The sequence below is a fragment of the Zalophus californianus genome, chromosome 7 (genome assembly GCF_009762305.2).
Source record: "Zalophus californianus isolate mZalCal1 chromosome 7, mZalCal1.pri.v2, whole genome shotgun sequence".
NCBI lineage: Eukaryota > Metazoa > Chordata > Mammalia > Carnivora > Otariidae > Zalophus > Zalophus californianus.
Window position 1 is genome coordinate 43,009,253 of NC_045601.1, and position 17,520 is coordinate 43,026,772.

General features: G+C 36.3%; 1 long non-coding RNA gene across 1 annotated transcript; it reads right to left on the minus strand.

Moving 5' to 3' along the window:
* Positions 1–7,828: 7,828 nt before the first annotated feature.
* On the minus strand, positions 7,829–17,241 carry LOC113926268. The gene is made up of 4 exons (XR_003521257.1): positions 17,179–17,241; positions 16,754–16,800; positions 13,579–13,642; positions 7,829–8,078 (listed from the first exon to the last, which is right to left on the minus strand). It is a non-coding gene; the product is annotated as an uncharacterized LOC113926268 (long non-coding RNA).
* Positions 17,242–17,520: the final 279 nt, after the last annotated feature.

Here is a 17,520-nt window from a genome sequence, read left to right on the forward strand (position 1 = left end):
CAAAAGTAGTAACAATAATTGCAGCTAACCTTCATGGAGCACGTATTATGTGCTGACTTCTGTTCTCAGTGCTTCATATGCATTAGCTCATTCAGTCCCACAATCACCCTACAAGGCATGAACTGCTTTTATTTTTATTTTAAATATGAGTCAGCTTAGGATACTAGGGGATGATAAGTAACATGCCAAAGTCCACATAATTTGTAAGCAGCAGAACTGGGATTGGAACTCAGGTTTGCCTACCCTGTGGTTTCATTATCATGTGTCTGACCTTGGAGGATAACACCGAAATGTAATAAAAGGAATATATGCAAGAAACTCTGATATATTAGGAATCTGGGATGACTAGACATATCAAAAAAAAAGAATGAAATAGACTCCTCAAAGGTCTATTTACACAAAAAATTGAGGACTTAAAAAAAAAAAGAGCTCGCCTTAGGAGAATAGAAAGTCCAGGTGTAACTTTGACTTAAGGCTAACAGGCTCAATCAACATAATCAGTACTAATTGGTTGAGAAAACCAGTAAGTATTTACCACTTAAATTTTCCTCTGGTTGACCATAGGACACATAGGAAAACAACATGTCTTCCTCTTCTTCTTCATAGAATGTGCAGATTCCAGGTATGGACCCCACTGGCCCCCATGAAGTAGTACAAGCAGCAGAATAGATGAGAGAAGCAGGCGTGCAGATCCCCAGAAACACTGCTGACCTCAGCTGCCTTGTGAAAGGCTACAGAAAGATTGCTGGTGACTGATGGAGAGCTGTTCCCCAGCTGGAGGAAAATCATTTGGGACTCTGCCTGAACCCTAAGTGTACCATAATACAGAGTGGATCTACCAAAACAGTCATGAAGAATTATAATTTCCTCACCCCTGGACGAGGTGGTGAATATAAAGGTCAGGGGAGAAAGAGCTCATTCATTTAAGGCTTTGGAGGACATGACCATTCTCTCAGGTAACTCTAGCATCCAAGGTGCATAAAAGATTGGAAAAGAATAACTGATACCCTAGCGTGAACAGCGAAGTCATCCCATATGCATAGGATGGAAAACATGTAGAGTATCTTCTACACGTGCTGCTCCTCCAAGTCAGAGCCCAGAGATGAGTGAAGGATCACAGAGGTGAATGGAGATCTCACTGCCACATGTGAGAAAGATAGGTGATGTAAGTGAAGACTGTCATCTCCAGAAAGAATCTATCATTGCCAAAGCATGCAAAGTATATGAGGTACTACCAGGGCATTTTCTTTTTCCTGCACAGCCCTGGTGTGGCAGGAGGAGATATCGAATCCACAGTCTGTCCCTCTGTCCGAGGGTCCATCCCTGGAAAAAGTGTTGGAGTAGCCCAGCCAAAGAACTTTTCCTTTTCCTATCATTCCAAGTTGGGTTCTCAGGTGAGGCACTTAGAGAAATTCCAAATATTTTACTGGAAACAGAATGAAGTAGCAGTCCATTTTATTAAGCTTAAGTTCTATTTTACCCTAGGATTCAGCTATATGCGGGTTTGTCTGGAAAAGAGGTCGCCATAGTTGGCCAAGAGTTAACTAAATAAATGATCGAGGAATATAATGAGGAAGAAAAATACTTTAGGAGACTGCTGGTACAACAATCACCAAGCATGCCATGGTAACAATGGACAGCAGCAGCAACAGTGACTAGTGGTCATGATCTCTCCAGTGTCCCAGACACCGGGGATCAGCATTTGTAGCACATTTAGTTTTGAGCTTCCACAGCCTTAATGCAAATCACGTGAACATCAGTAGTAGTAGCAACATTTTTGTAAGGCAGCAGCAACGACCCTGGGGACTTCCGTAATATGACACTGGTAGCATAAATTACTGTTGATCTCAGAAGCAATTGAAGATATAAGGTAAAGATGCTAAATAACAGATCTCAACAGGGTGACAAGTTCTTGAAATAAACATGAGATACCCACTGGAAATACCAGGAAAAGTTTAGGAAGATCTTGAGAGGGATCAGAATTTCCAAAGATCAGACAGGTTCAGAGTCAAAGAAATACTGTTTTATGACTTATTGTGTAGCCTCAGAAACATATTTTATCTAGGAAGCAAAAACAGTAAGACTAACTGGATACAGAAAATAAGTGCTGGAGGAGTGTCCAAGAATGACTCCAAATCTGCTTGGGCTAGAGGTAGATGTTGATACTAGTCACCAAGATAAAACGCACCATAGAAGAAGCAAATTTGGGGCAGGATAAAGGGGTGTGGCTGGTTTAAGAGATGATGAATTTAGCTTTTAACTTGAGCTCTGTGGGTTGTACAAGTGGAGATGTTCATTATGTGGTATGTAACAGTCTTGGTCTCAGCAGAGCAACCAGTAAGTTCAAATGGAATAGCAACAAAAGTGCTAATTGACTTTGCTAATATATATTTGGTGTACATGAAGAGAACATTCTTAGTGGAGTGGTGGAGACAGAGCCAGATTTTTATGTGTTGAGGTATGATGTCTTGGTGAGGAAGTATAAACTACTTTCATTTTTTTCTTCTTCAAAATTCTTAACTAAGAAAGAATAAAGAGAGATAAGACACAGGAAAGGTCAACAATGTTTCTTGGTTGATTTATTACAAACAGAATGAGGGAGAACTGGAAAATGAAAGAAACACTATATAAAGAAATAGGTACTGACATCAGACAACTTGAATTTGGGGTGGAAATAAAGAGAATTTTCAAAGTTATGGGCCAAAACATTAAGTCAATTAGGCCACCTTCACAGTAAGGCTGCACAGTAAGGTAGCACATTTATTTTCCATATTTCAAGCCCATTTTTGCCACAATATTTCTTCTTTGCTAGGAGAAATTAATATCACAGCTGACCTTCAAAGTATAATGGTCCCTGTGCCTTGGTTGTTTAAAAGATCTGTGGCACAGAGACTGAGGCATAGTTTATCTCTGATACTTAGAAACCCAGAAAGCGAGGGAATGACCATCCCAAATACGTGGCACATAAACACAAGAACTGTACACTGAAATGGAGAGACGTCGTAAACCAGTGTGGCGGATGCTGCCGATGCCCCATCCTTTACGTCTGAGCTTGCCTGAGTGGTCGGGCAGTGGCAATGTACGATTTTCATCCTTTGACAATTTCACACCTCATGTGCCCACACCTATCTTATCATCCTGTTCAGTTGCAAAGAGGCATTTCCTGGAGGCATAGGGAAATTAATAAGTCTAAACAACCCTCGCAGAAAGGAGATTCTAGTAAATGCCCCCATGCCTCCACCTGCTCACCGGTCTCTATGGACTGATTTCTCAGAGGGTCCTTGGTGGGATCAAGCCCTGTTGCTCATACGGGTAACCCACTCATTACAGCATGAAGGTCATTACAGCATGTGCTATTGACTTTTCTTCTTTTCTCACCTCGTTTTCTCCAATTCCTCACTTGGGCATCTTGGGAGCTTACACATAAACTCCTTGTACTCAAATAACTTGTCTCAGAGTTTGTTTCCGGGCAAGCTCAAACTGAAAAACCTGGTAAGTTGTCATCTGGGAATCTATCTTTAAGAAAAAAATTGGCAAAATTGGGTACAGAGACCCTTATAAACAAAGATTGATTACTGTAATGTTAGTCATGTGACCCCAAATCTCCCCCAAATCTACCAGAAAGGTTACATTAGCATTGATATCTGAATCCCAATACTTAACTTACTGGCTCTTCACTCTTGTAAAATACTTTTTCAAAGTCCACACATCGTACTTTATTTTTGCTTCTTTTTTTTAAAGTAAAAGTCATTTTATTTTTTTATTTTTTGTGGTTGTATACAAGATAAAATGAAAGAAAAAGGAAGGAAGGAAGGAAGGAAGGAAGGAAGGAAGGAAGGAAGGAAGGAAGAAGGAAGGAAGGAAGGAAGGAAGAAGGAAGGAAGGAAGGAAGGAAGGAAGGAAGAAGAAAGAAAGAAGAAAGAAAGAAAGAAAGAAAGAAAGAAAGAAAAAAAAAGAAAGAAAGAAAGAAGAAAGAAGAAAGAAAGAAAGAAAGAAAAGAAAGAAAGAAAGAAAGAAAGAAAAGAAAGAAAGAAAGAAAGAAAGAAAGAAAGAAAGAAGAAAGAAAAAGAAAGAAAGAAAGAAAGAAAGAAAGAAAGAAAGAAAGAAAGAAAGAAAGAAAGAAAGAAAAAAGAAGAAAGAAAAGAAAGAAAGAAGAAAGAAAGAAAGAAAGAAAGAAAAGAAAGAAAGAAAGAAAGAAAGAAAGAAAGAAAGAAAGAAAAAAAAATATTTTTGCTTCTAAATAGTTCAGGGCTGTCACCATCTGAGGCCTCTGCCTTTACCATTTCACCAGTTTCCACTGTCCTGACCTGAAGGCCCTGTACTTATCTCATCACCAATGCTCACAGTGATGCTGCTGTTTCTTCTCAGTAGCCTCTTGAAACTAGAAAGTTAATGCACCCCTCCTGACTTATGCTCAATGTAGGGTCATGCAGAAGATTTTCATGGGAATTACCTGGCTATCAAAGAATTACCCATGGAGTCCTTCAGTTTGAACACATAGCTCTTCCTCTCCTCTCTAAGGCATCTGATTTGCAAAAGGTGTCCACGCCATAGTCATTTCACAATATATATGTGTATCAAATCATCACATATATACCTCATACTTAATACAATGTTAAATGTCAATTATATCTCAATAAAACTGGGGGGGAAAGATGTCCACATCAACTGTCACCTTAAATCTGAAACCATGAGGCCATGTTGCCAAGCCTGCTGAATTGCAAATACATTTTAGAAAGTCTGTCTGATGGAGCTGCTCATCTCTCTCTGAACCCTAACTTGTTAACGGGTTGATATGCCATACTTCCAAGAGATCACACACACGCACAACGTACACACACACACACACACACACACACACACACTTGCATATGCAGGCATACACACAAACTCACATGTGCACATACATATACTCGCTGATATGCAAACATGATTCAAGGTTTTCTTTTGGAGGAATGTTATTGCCATCATATTTGACTGTTTTTCCTGTCATGAGGTTCCCCAGTCTAAAATTAATGGATATAAAAATTTCCCTGAAGCAAGGACTGTCACTCATTTGAAAACTCCAGTCATATCACAAAATTTTGGCACAGAGTCCCTATTAAAAAGAAAAGGAAAAAAAAGAGAGAGAAAGAGAGAGGGGGGAGAGGGAGAGAGGGAGGAGGAAGGAAAAAAATGAAAAAGGTGGGAAGAGTAAGAGAAACCAAAAGCCCTAAATATGGGAAATGATTAAATAAAATATGGAATTATTATCCATTTGGTGGACTCTTAAAATATATTTTAAATGATGTCTATAGAGAGTTTATAGAAGCCCATGAAATGCTCATTATCATTTTAAATTAAAAAAAGATACAAAATATAGGATAATCACAACTACATTAAGTAAAAGCCTGGGGAAAAACCAAAAAGATATTAGCAGTAATTTTCCAATTACCTTTGGGTTATAGAAATATTATTCATTTTTCCAACTTTCTGGTTTTCCTGTAGCTGTCAATTTTCTAAATAAACTATATTTATATGCATGCGTGTGTACATACATTTATACACACACACTTTTGTGTGTGCATGTGTGTTTGTATGATGAATAATATATATTAAATGTGGTTTTACCACAGAGGACTGGAAACTGATGTCATCTGAACAAAAGAAAGGCCAATCCCTCAGTTTTCTTATGGACTCACGTAGGCTGTAATATTTCCACTTGTCAGAACAATTTAATATATCACGTCTAGTAACATTAATTGAAGCAGAAAAGAGAAAGGAAGGAAAAGGGAAAGAACGACAGGAGGAAGAAAAGGGGGAAGGAAGAATTTCTCTAGATGTAAATTTAATATTTTTCCAAAGCATAAGAGCAATGAAGATATGTTTCTTTGTTTTTGTATTTGTGAGATGAATTCTCCCACATCACCCCTCAGACATCCTAGAGATAGCATTGGATTTAACATGGAATATTTTAATTCGTGATAAAGGGAACATTCTTCCTAAGGGAACTGAAGAGCTATGAACAGAGGCGTCTGTAAAGGTACTTCAGCCTTCCTTGAGGACTGATGACTGGATCGCTCTCATTTCCATCTTCTTTTGAAATCTATTTCTGTGTACCACTGAGGATGATGGTGTTTGTTTTACTAAAGCATCTCTTCATTTTTGCTTCTTCCAGCTGCTTCTCTATAAAGCTTAAGTAACAGGACTTTACAAGTGATGTCACTCTTTTAAAAGAAGGCAGCTCTTCCACAACAAAAGAATATTGTCCCCTAATTTACATTTCTGTGGAACCCCTTCTATATTTTGTCACATTTCACTGTATTCACAACTCAAAACCAAGCCTGTTTAAAGTTCACATTGAGGCAAACTTGGTGGCCGGGAAACACTGAATGCTATAATATAACATTTAAAATGAGCTGCCAATAGCCATGCCTTTTTTACACCTTTTATTAGAACGCTGAGAAGCTCCGGTTACAGAAATGCATTATATAGCACCCAAAAAATATGATATCCTCGTGGATGAAAGGAAGGTAAGTGTGTGAGGAAAAGGTTGCTTCCAGTGCTTGCAAAATGACTGCTAGCTCAAGGCTGAAGCATAAATTTTAAAAGCTAGTGTATTTAAGTGGGCAGGAATCCACGGATGATTCATAAAATGTACTGACACAAAGAAACACAGAACTTATGGTTCAAATGAAAAGGATAAAAACTATGTGGAAAAGGAATAAAGAGGGGAAAAGAGCGCCTGAAATCCTCAGAAACGTTCAGAATCATAGAAGCTAAAACTGCACACTGTCAACCCAGGCTGTGTTCTGAGGTACAGCCCTCAGTCAGTGTTCAAATGTCTCTTCCGACTGTTGCCTCAATCCTCCCTTCCCTCATCTCACTAAATTGCTTCTGATTATGGCCCTTACTACAATGCGAAATAATTGACATGTCTCTCTCTTAGGGTTGACATGCTCCATGTGATTATCCATGCTGCCGCCGTCTTCGGTGCCCCTCACCGAGCTATTTCTTTTCCAACCATCTCTTCCAGAAGTAGACCTGGCAGTTCCCTCACCAATATTATGAGTTCTTCCATTTTGACTATAATTTTCTAGTAATGAGATCCCCAAACAGAAGGATTATTTATTATTCCAATAGTGATTGTGTCTCTGCCCTGTGGAGAGGCACAGCTCCCTCCTGCTACGTAATGGGATGCTTCCACAGGCAGCTCTAAAATCATAATAATGGTCCTGTGTACCATCACATTTCAGTTCATTTCTAATTTGTTTTTCTCTACTCAGAGGTCTTTTTGACAGTATTGTTTCCAGGTTCTTCTTTCCCTCCGAACATCTTGTTTTTAATTATTTTTCCAAGACATAGGAGCTCCTCCTTTCCACACAGAATTCATTTTCTTATTCTTTGTCCCTATGTCTTCTGTCATAAGAATTCCATGTTCATATTTTTGTACTTATAAGTGTTTGTATTGCTTTCATTTATAGGAATACTTGTGAAATAGCTCCATTCATTTTTAATTCCCTTCTTTTATCATATCATTAGAGCAAACTTACCAATCCTGAGCTGTGTCTAGTGACTTAACACCATTCCACCATTTCTGTTTAATACTGTACATAACTATAAAGACTTTAGGTGGTCTCAAACCTCTCCTAATTTCCATTTGAGGTCTCTTTCCTTAATCAGGAAAATTATTCAGATGAACAAATCTAGTTAAACAACAAATCAAAATGTCATAAACTATAAAACTCAAGAGTGAATATTTACACTTCATACTTGGAAGTATGTAATGTTTAGTAAGGAAGAACAATCTTTTATTGCTCTTTTATTCAGGAAAAGCTTCACAAAAGAATTGGAATTGTACACAGTCTGACATAAACAAGAAGGGATATATCTATATGACACTGAAGAATGATTTTTAAAACAATGACAAAACAATATAGAGGTTAATGTTTCTTTAAATTCTTGTGAAGTAAAGCAATACCAAAGTCACAGAAGCCCAAGTTCCATTCCGATTCTGCAGATAATTGAATGTGAATCTTTGATGAGTTAACGTCTGAGTCCTACTTTTGTCATTGATAAGACGGAGGTAATGTGCCCATCTTCACAAAGTTGTTGTGAGGTACAAAAAATAACATAGAAAAAGTAATTTATACAGTGCCAAGCACACATCACGAAAGCATTATCTGTTCAATTAATATAGAAAAGTATCTACTGTGTTTGGCACTTTATCTCAATCATTTTCTTTTGTTGCTCTTATATGCTTATTAATTTATATCTTATTATATATAACTATGTATCATATAACATCACAGTACCTATCATATATTTTTATCAGCAAAATACCTTCTTAATGCTTAAGTGTCATGTTTAAATTACCTCATGTAATTCCCCTTCTAGCAGGCCTTGATGTTACATGCATATCTCACAGTAAATATTTTTAATTGCTCATATTCTTTTAATTCATGTGTAAAGTCCAGAAAATCTTAATTTTAACACCACGTTATTATTCCAACTTTAGACGTGTAATCTTGGATAAATTGTTTCATTTATCTTAGCCTATGGAATATAAATATAGATAGGTGATACATAAATATAATCAGTCATTTAACAGGTGCTCTTAAATGGCACCTATATTCAATTTTTTCATTTAAACTTGCTATGGCATAATCTGAGTCACCTGTGTTTTAAAACTAAGCATGATTATCTGATGTTTCTTTGTCCTTCACATGCTCTCTTGCATCTACATATTCATTTTGACTCCCACTGTTATCCCTCATCTGGACCCTCATACTCAAATGTCTAAGTGTTGATATCAACAGGTTTCTATCTGTTCTTTAGACCTCCAGCCTCCTTCTCATTAAATCATGGTTCTGACAGAATAACCCTTCTAAAACGTTTTTGACTATGTAACCCACTGGCTTCCCTGTGCCCAGAGCAAAATTTCCAAAATATATTCCACAGAATACTCATCCCACAAGATACCCCTTAGAAACAAGAGTCCAAAGATATATTGGAAAACATAGCACACTTATCTCCAACTTGAACATTCACAATGAAAGTCAATATCACAAAGCCTGCAAAAATGTTATGTCCTTACTTTCCAAAAATTTTGTTCTCAGAATCTATCTTTAGATATGATCGCTAATTTGCATATCTAATTTGGATTTCTGATAGGCTCACTCACTAGGATTAATCTGTTCAAAAAAGAACTCTTGACTCTTCTATTTCCCTTAAACCCACTCCTATTCATCAACCCACTCTCTCAATTGCTCGATAACAAGAACTCAGAGATTATTCTTGATTCCTTTCCTACTCCTCCCTAACACATCCAAGCTATCAGCAAACTATCAATCCCACCTCATGAATATGTCCTAAAAGCAACCAATCCCTCCTTATAAAATATACTGAAAATATGCCAGCCCAAATAATTATCACAGTCTTGCACAACTGTAAAAGCCTTCTAAAGAGCTCTCGCACCACCCTAATCTCAAAAGTCTATTCTCTACAAAGAAGCTGGATGACTTTAAAAACATATCATGTGAGTTCCCCATATAAAATCATCCAGTGAATTTCGGCTTCTGTTCATCATGTAGTAACTGGAACAAGGCTAAACTTCCCACCATAAACTGGTCAAAAAAGGCAAAACAACCATTTTTAGACATTGGATGATGTGTGTACAGGGAATACAGAATTGAGATTTTAACACAAGAGAATAACACAAATGTTCTTTCTGCCTGAAGGTACTTTCTAAACAAGCAGAGGATGTAGTCATACCGAGTTGAGGATACAAAGATTAGAATTTAGGGAGATAGAGGAGAACTGTATTGAAGGGCACATTTCTAGAACAGAGGGACATATGCAGTAAAAGGGCTCCAAAAATTTTCTTAGGGTTGCCTTTAAGTCTAGTGTTAAATATTAACTTGTGTTAGAGCCCAAATGACCATCGACTGATGAACAGATAAAGATGTGGCATATTACTTAGCCATCAAAAAGAATGAAATCTTGCCATTTGCAATAATGTGGGTGGAATTAGAGTGTATTATGCTGTGAAATAACTCAGTCAGAGATATACAAATACCATATGATCTCATTCATATGTGGAATTTAAGAAACAAAACAGGTGAACGTATGGGAATGGTGGGATAAAAGGAGAAAGGGAAATAAACCATAAGAAACTCTTAACAATAGAGAATAAACTGAGGGTTGATGAAGGGAGCTGGATGCAGGGATGGACTAGATGGGTGAAGGGTGTTAAGGAAGGCATCATCGTGATGAGCTCTGGGTGTTCTATGCAAGTGATGGATCACTGAATTCTACTTCAGAAACCAATATTATATGTTAACAAAGTAAAATTTAAATAAAAAATAAATATTAATTTGTGCATGAACAGGATAAAACTGAACAAGACAGAAAATAATAACTGGAAACCATAAACTAAACAATTCTCAGAGCTCACACAGGGCTGGGAGACATTCAAGTTCCAACAGCCAGAAGAGAGGTTGTGCTAACTCCTGAGTTATGAAGTAGAGATACAGAAGATCCACATCTTAGCAGTAGGACTAAACTATCCTTAGACCAAAGGCCACTCTAAATATAACCTAAAATTCTTTTTTTTAAGCCTAAGTGGATTAAAGTCATATACATATACCATAACTGTCTGTCAGAACAAAATATAACACTTTAAAAAAATTCAGCACTCAGTAATGTAAAATTCACAAAGTACAACATTTAATAAAATTACTAGAGATGAAAAAAGACAGGAAAATATGGAAAATTAGATCTGTAACTAGCAGTCAGTAGAACCAGACTCAGACACAAGAGAGATGATGGAAGTAGATTATGGAATTTAAAGGAAATCATGAATAAAATAGAAAAGCAGAAGATATATAAATAATCATATAGAATTTCTAAATATGAAAAATGTAATATCTGAAATGAAAAACTCATTGAATGGGATTAATAGCTGATTAGACATTGCAGAAACCAATATCAGTAAACTTGAAGATATAAGAAAAATTTCCAAAATAAAGCAGTGAATAAATACTAAAACAGAAACAGAGCCTCAGTGACCTATGGGAAAAATTATCAATTGGATATTTGGAGTTCCAGAAGGAGAAAAGAAAGAGAGGATATCAGAAAAAAAAAAATTGAAGAATAATGACTAAAATGTTCCAAATCTCATGTAAACTATATACTCTCAGATTTAAGAGACTAAACAAACCCCAAGCAAGATGAATACAATGAAAACCAAAAGACACATCATAATGAAATTGCTGAGAACCAGTAATAAAGTGAAACTCTTAAAGCAAACAGAGGAAAAAGACTTATTACACAAGAGAAACAAGGAAATAGTAATCACTCCCTTCATGCCAAATACAAAAACAAAAACATGAAAGTCAGAAGACTGTGGAATGACATTTTTAAAAGAATGAAAGAAAAACCTGTCAACCTAGAAATTGATATAAAATGAAAATATCCTTTTAAATGTCCTAAAAAAAAAATTCAGACAAATACAAGCTGAGAGAATTCATCACTAACAGATCTACAACTATAAAAAATGATAAAGGAAGCCCTTCAGGCAAAAGAAAATGGTATCAGGTAGAAATTTGTATCTAGGGGTGCCTGAGTGGTTCAGTCAGTTGAGCATTCGATTCTTGGTTTTGGCTCAGCTCATGATCTCAGGGTTGTGAGATATAGCCCTGCATCAGGCTCTGTGCTCAATGGGGAGTCTGCTTGAGGTTCTCTCCCTCTCTCTCTGTCCCTCCCCCTGCTCACTCTCTCTCTCTCAAATAAACCTTTTAAAAAAAGAAATTTGCATCTAGACAAAGAAATTAAGAACACTAAAAATGATCAGTATATGGGTGAATATGTCTTTTTTTCTTGTTTTGAATTTTTCTAAAATTTGGAAAATTCTAATAATATCTGTAGTTAATAGTATCATGCCAATGCAAAGTTCCTGGTCTTAAGAAAATGTGCTATATCATGTAAGATATTAACATTCAGGGAAGCTAAAAGAAGGTTATAGAAGAAATCTCTATACCATTTTTGCAACACTTCTGTAAGTTTAAAATTAGTTCAAAGTAAAAAGTTAAACAAAAAGTTAAGTCTACTCTTTAAAGCAAAAATAATGACAATGTATTTTGGGGTTTACAACAGGTAGAAGTAAATTATTTCACAAAACAATAAAGGATAAAATCAGGGCATGGATCTGTGCTGTTGCAAGATTCTCACATTAGATGTAAGTGGCATAATATTATTTGAAAGTAGACTGTGACAAGTTAAAATTCATACTGTAAGCCACAGAGGAATTTCTAGAACAATATAAATGAATAAAACAAAACCAATCGCTTATGCCAAAATGGAGGACTAAAAAAAATATTTAAAATTTGAAAAAAATTTTTCAATTAATCCAAAAGAGAGTTCAGGACAAGAGAGAAAAAGAAGAAAAGTAGATATGGGACAAATAGAAAACAAATATCAAAGTGTTGTATTTAACCCTGACCAATTATATTAAATACAAAAGATTCCAAAACTCCAAATAACATACAGGACCATTAAACAAAAATGGAAAAATGGAAAAGGGTCAAAATCATACAGAGTATATTCTCTGGCTTAAATGTAATTAAATTAGAAATCAATAACAGAAAATGCTTACTTGTCTTCCTACATAGGCATATGGTGATTTGCTATTAGCTTCCTCTGGTTGTTAAAATGTCTAAAGCTGTCTTTCTTCAAGTATGTGGTAGATACTGGAGTTTCACTGGCTTAGAACCAGCACCAGACTTTTTTTTTTTTAGTATCTTTCCTATACTAACCAGGTTAGAACACTAACAGCTACATTACCATTAGCTTATAGCTAGGGCACTAGATGGATCCTAAATTCTATGCCAGCCAGAGAACATGAGAAATAGGAGGTAGAGGGCATGAATGAGGAAATGGGCTCTTCTTGCAGGCAGAGGTGTTTGATTCTTCAGAATAACTCTAGTGGAGGTTTGAGAATTTGGTCTGACATTGTAAGCCTCAATCTATGTAAAAAGCAACAGTAATTTTTCTGATACAAAAGACAATTCTGTGATGAGGTTGATTATTTTTCCTGGTTACTGATATTTCTAGCCTTATAGTATTCATAACTGGTTTCTTGGAACTCCCAAGATTGTGTAAGCTATAAAAAAAAACACATAATAAATCCCTCTTTGCCTAATCTTGCAGTGAAGAATCCTGACCAAGATATGAAGCTCTGGGTATTTTTCGGAGACCTCCCTCCCCTTCATCGCTAGGAATTCCACAATTGTATTTCTGCATGCTAGATGAATGCAGCTCCTCAGAATGGCTACTGCAGTCTTCCCTTAGCTCTTGGGAATTCTCTGTGCATCATCCAGCTGTTTCTGTGGAGATCTCCTCCCCTAACCCACTCGGGCTTCTTGGATAGGATCTAAGGGAATGCCAGGTTGGAAATCTTTCAATTAGCTCTTTTTTGGTTATTAGTAAACATGTACACAAACTTCATACCCACCAAATTGTGCAAATGCAGGTTAAACAAATATTAAAACAATTATTTTTCTACTGTCAGAGAAAGAAACCCCAGCCTTCTTCTCTTACCTTTGTATTTTTCAAGTGTTCATAACACCCATCTTCTCTAGTGCCCAAACAGCTGACAGAATCTCTGAGAGGGATAGAGAATCATGTCTGAATGCGGCACAGCTTGAATGATAGCATCCAAGTATGTCCAACCTCATCTGAAGCCCATGCAACTGAAGAGTCAAAGCAGTATGCCTCCTTATCCCCATGAGGGCAGGGATGAGATTGAGAGCACCTCAACAATTCTGACACCAAACACTCTGTTAGTCTTCCTAAGCTCCTTTAGGCTGTTTGTGGGAGTTCTTGGACACCTTATTTGTAAGTTTTGCTTAGGTGGTCTAACACCTTAATTTGGGATATGGGAATACCTGCCATGTAACTGTTTGGTTCTCAGTCTTAGGACCTAAGCAGAAATTTAGATGAAAGGCTATTTAACCTTCTGTTTTAAACAGTTCACCTATTATATCTCCTACCCTAGCCTAACACATCTGCTTAAAACCCCTAAAATGCCCCACATATTGCTAGCTTCTCATCTCTGCTTACCTTTTTTCTATTCACTGAAATTAACTCTTAGTTAATTTTAGGGCTGCTTCTTTCTCCAAGGGCCAGCTCAAATGTCACCTCTCCCATGATAACTACTCACTTCAGTTTGTGCTTCAGGGACTATACCACTTAGTAGGCCCTTAGACAATGGCAAATCCTCCAAACACAATTCTAGTGCTTCAGTCCTTCCTGCTGTTCCCATGCTAGACATCACTAGTCACTCTTGATACTCTTTCTGGCTAAGCCATTGGGTGCAATCTTTTTAACACAGCCCTGCAGACAACTATTACCAACTAATCATTACTGAAGCATGATGTGAAACCTATTTCACATCCTTGAATTTGTAATAGACCTTCTATAGGTATATCCCATCAAAGTAAATTAAAAGGGGCCAGAGGGCATATACCAATTCCTTTAGATCACCAGTGCCTAAGACAAATTAGGCCTTAGTAATGTTTGATGCTTTTTACTGCAATAGCTTTTAGCAGTAGAATGACTTTTAGTTTTTCTCATGTTGTTGTGTCAATTAGTCTTCTGTAGCAAACATATCGGAAGATTTTAATGTATTCTTAAGGCTTTATTTACTTCTTAAGTGGGTAGCTGATGGTTGTATCATTTTTAAACATTTTATATGTTTGAAATATTTAATAACTTTTCAAATGATGTGATGAAAAACAGAATCCAAAGGAGTAGAGATTCTGACCATAGTATATGGAACCATGCAGACCTACAGGCATATGTAAGACACACACATTCAAGTTAAGCAAACAGAAACCTGGGTACACTTTGTTTAACAACAGAATAGGAAAAAAACATGTATCTGAATCACATAGAAAAATATGCACAGGGATAAAATTAAGCTCCCAATCCTTTCTTGGCCCAATTTCACTGTGATATGAATTAGAAGACTCCATGATTAGCCTCCAATTCAATGAAAACACACATAAAGCCTCACCATTTTCTTGTTTCAGACTCAGAAGATAACCTATTTGATGGTAGGTTTCTTGTATGTCTTATTCATATCCATAACCCTAGCACAGAGCCTTTTTACACACACACAGAAAGTATTATGACTATTTGTTGGCTTGTATTTAAAAAATAAGAATCTTTCCCTGTTTATATTAATTTATCATTGAAAGCTTTTTCCATGAAGAACATACTTAAGGTTGGGGTTTGTTATGTACAGTTTAAGGTATCCCTCATCACTAGCCCTAAAAGATTCTGTATTTGTAGAATAAAAGTTGAATGAGGAAATATGATTTTATTCAAACTCTAATATTCATGATTTTATGAAAAATGCTCCCCACCCCAAAATGAGCCAGTCAGAAATCTTAGAATCCCAAAGAGAATTGAATCAGTCTTGCATTCAGTTATCCTGAATGATAAGCATCCTTTTGTAAACATACAGGAAGGATCGTGTGATTTATTCATTCATTTATTCAAAAGAGATTTACTGAATACCTACTAAGTAAACTGCTGGTGCTGGGTGCTTTGTGGCAGCAAAAAATTATGACCTAAAATTCACTAAAAATTAGCTTTAGAAAGAAATATGAAAAGCTGAGATTTTCCTAGACAATCTCTTCTTAGACTTTTGACAGCTACATTGACACCCTCCTTCAAATCCTGCTGATCTTCTGGTGGTATACATACACTTTGATCTTACTGTCTTGCTTTTCCACGTGTGTGTGTGTGTGTGTGTGTGTGTATTTGCTTGCTCATCCAATCTTACCTCCATATTTTATACTCAGTTTCTTAATTCCCAACCTGTCTCCTTAGCCTGCTGCTTCTTAAGACCCAGATTAACAACTGATGAGTAATACAGACATCAAATTCAATAAGATTACTATGAGAGAAAGAGATGGGAGTCAGTATGGGATTGCAGTGAGTTCACAAGGGAAGATGTAGACAGTGGGTTCTTGCAAGGTGAGTAGGATTTTACAAGGTGCAACTAGAGCAAAAATACCTCCGACATACAAGAGTGTTGAGCTAAGGCAGGCAAACAGTCTGATCAATGAGGTAAGTTAAAGGATTTAGAGACCAGTCTACTGGAGGGATATTTTTTGAGTATTTGAGAGATAAGTGATAAAGGCCTGAAGCAGCTTACTCCAGCCCTAACTAATATAGCCAATGGTAGAAACATACTGGATACTAGACAGCATGGCAAAATTGTCTTAGAATCCTTCCATTTTTGCATAGGCCTCTTTTCAAATAGTGAAAATAATAGATGGTCTGTTACTATTGCAACGAGTCCTTTCCAGAGCTCCAAGAAGTAGAAGTAGAAAAAAATACCTCTTAAGAAAGAGTCCACAAAACCAACATGAGATTTAAACTCAATACAAGAATATCTGAGGAGAGCTTAACTTTTCTTTGCTTATGGGCTTATTCAAACTATCTTCTCCTTTTGCATATTTCAAAAGGACTTTCAGTTGCTTAGTAAATGTTTTTGGCACAAACTGCCACCCTTCTTTTCTTTTACTCTCACCCACGCAGACTGCACCTATTAATTTTGACATTCCATATAAGAATCATCCCACTACATTTCAGTTATGTGCATTAAAGTACAATGTATTTTCTCCATTATTCTCCCTTGCTTATGTTCCTAATTTTTTTTATTAATGTACAAAACCCTGTTCAAGAAAGATCATTTTCTTACCTTAACCTATATGTTCAGGTCAAACCACCAGCCAGGATTGGTAAATTCTGTTTCATAAATAAATAATATGTATGTTATATATATGTAATTATACACATAAATGCATATTATACTATGTAGTATCACATATCTTAGTGTTACTTTAGGCTTTCTTTGAAATTTTCCATTAATATTTAAAATATGCTCTCTTTGACTTTTATAATATTAACACTAGCAGCAAACATTTGTCTGAACTAATAAATAACTTTTCCAGATTGAGGAAACAAAGTATTTTCTTTACACCTTTGAGAAATCATCAGTTTACTTGCTTCCTAAATCAGACAATTTGTTATGTGGAAGTTTGTTGAAACACTAATGATATCTCTATCTATAAGAATTTCAGGAACTACCAAAAAAGTACAGACCAATGAATCTTACTTTCATACCAAGAAAGCTAGCTGGATTCATAATAAATGTAAATTCAGTGTATGCTGAAGCAGGCACGATCTCTAAAGGAAAAGAAACATGGCAAGAAATCAGGTTTATTTTGAAACCAAAATAAGCATGTTGAAAACAAATAGGGGTGATTTATTTAGTTCCAAAAATCCTTTAAGACTTTGATCTTGTTGTACCTATTTATCTTTCTGTACTCAATGGTTACCTTAGTAATTATTATTTGTTGGGTACTCAAAAGATGGTCTAAAATTGAATAGACTACACCAATAAAAATGCAACTGAGGGGCGCCTGGGTGGCTCAGTTGGTTAGGCGGCTGCATTCAGCTTGGGTC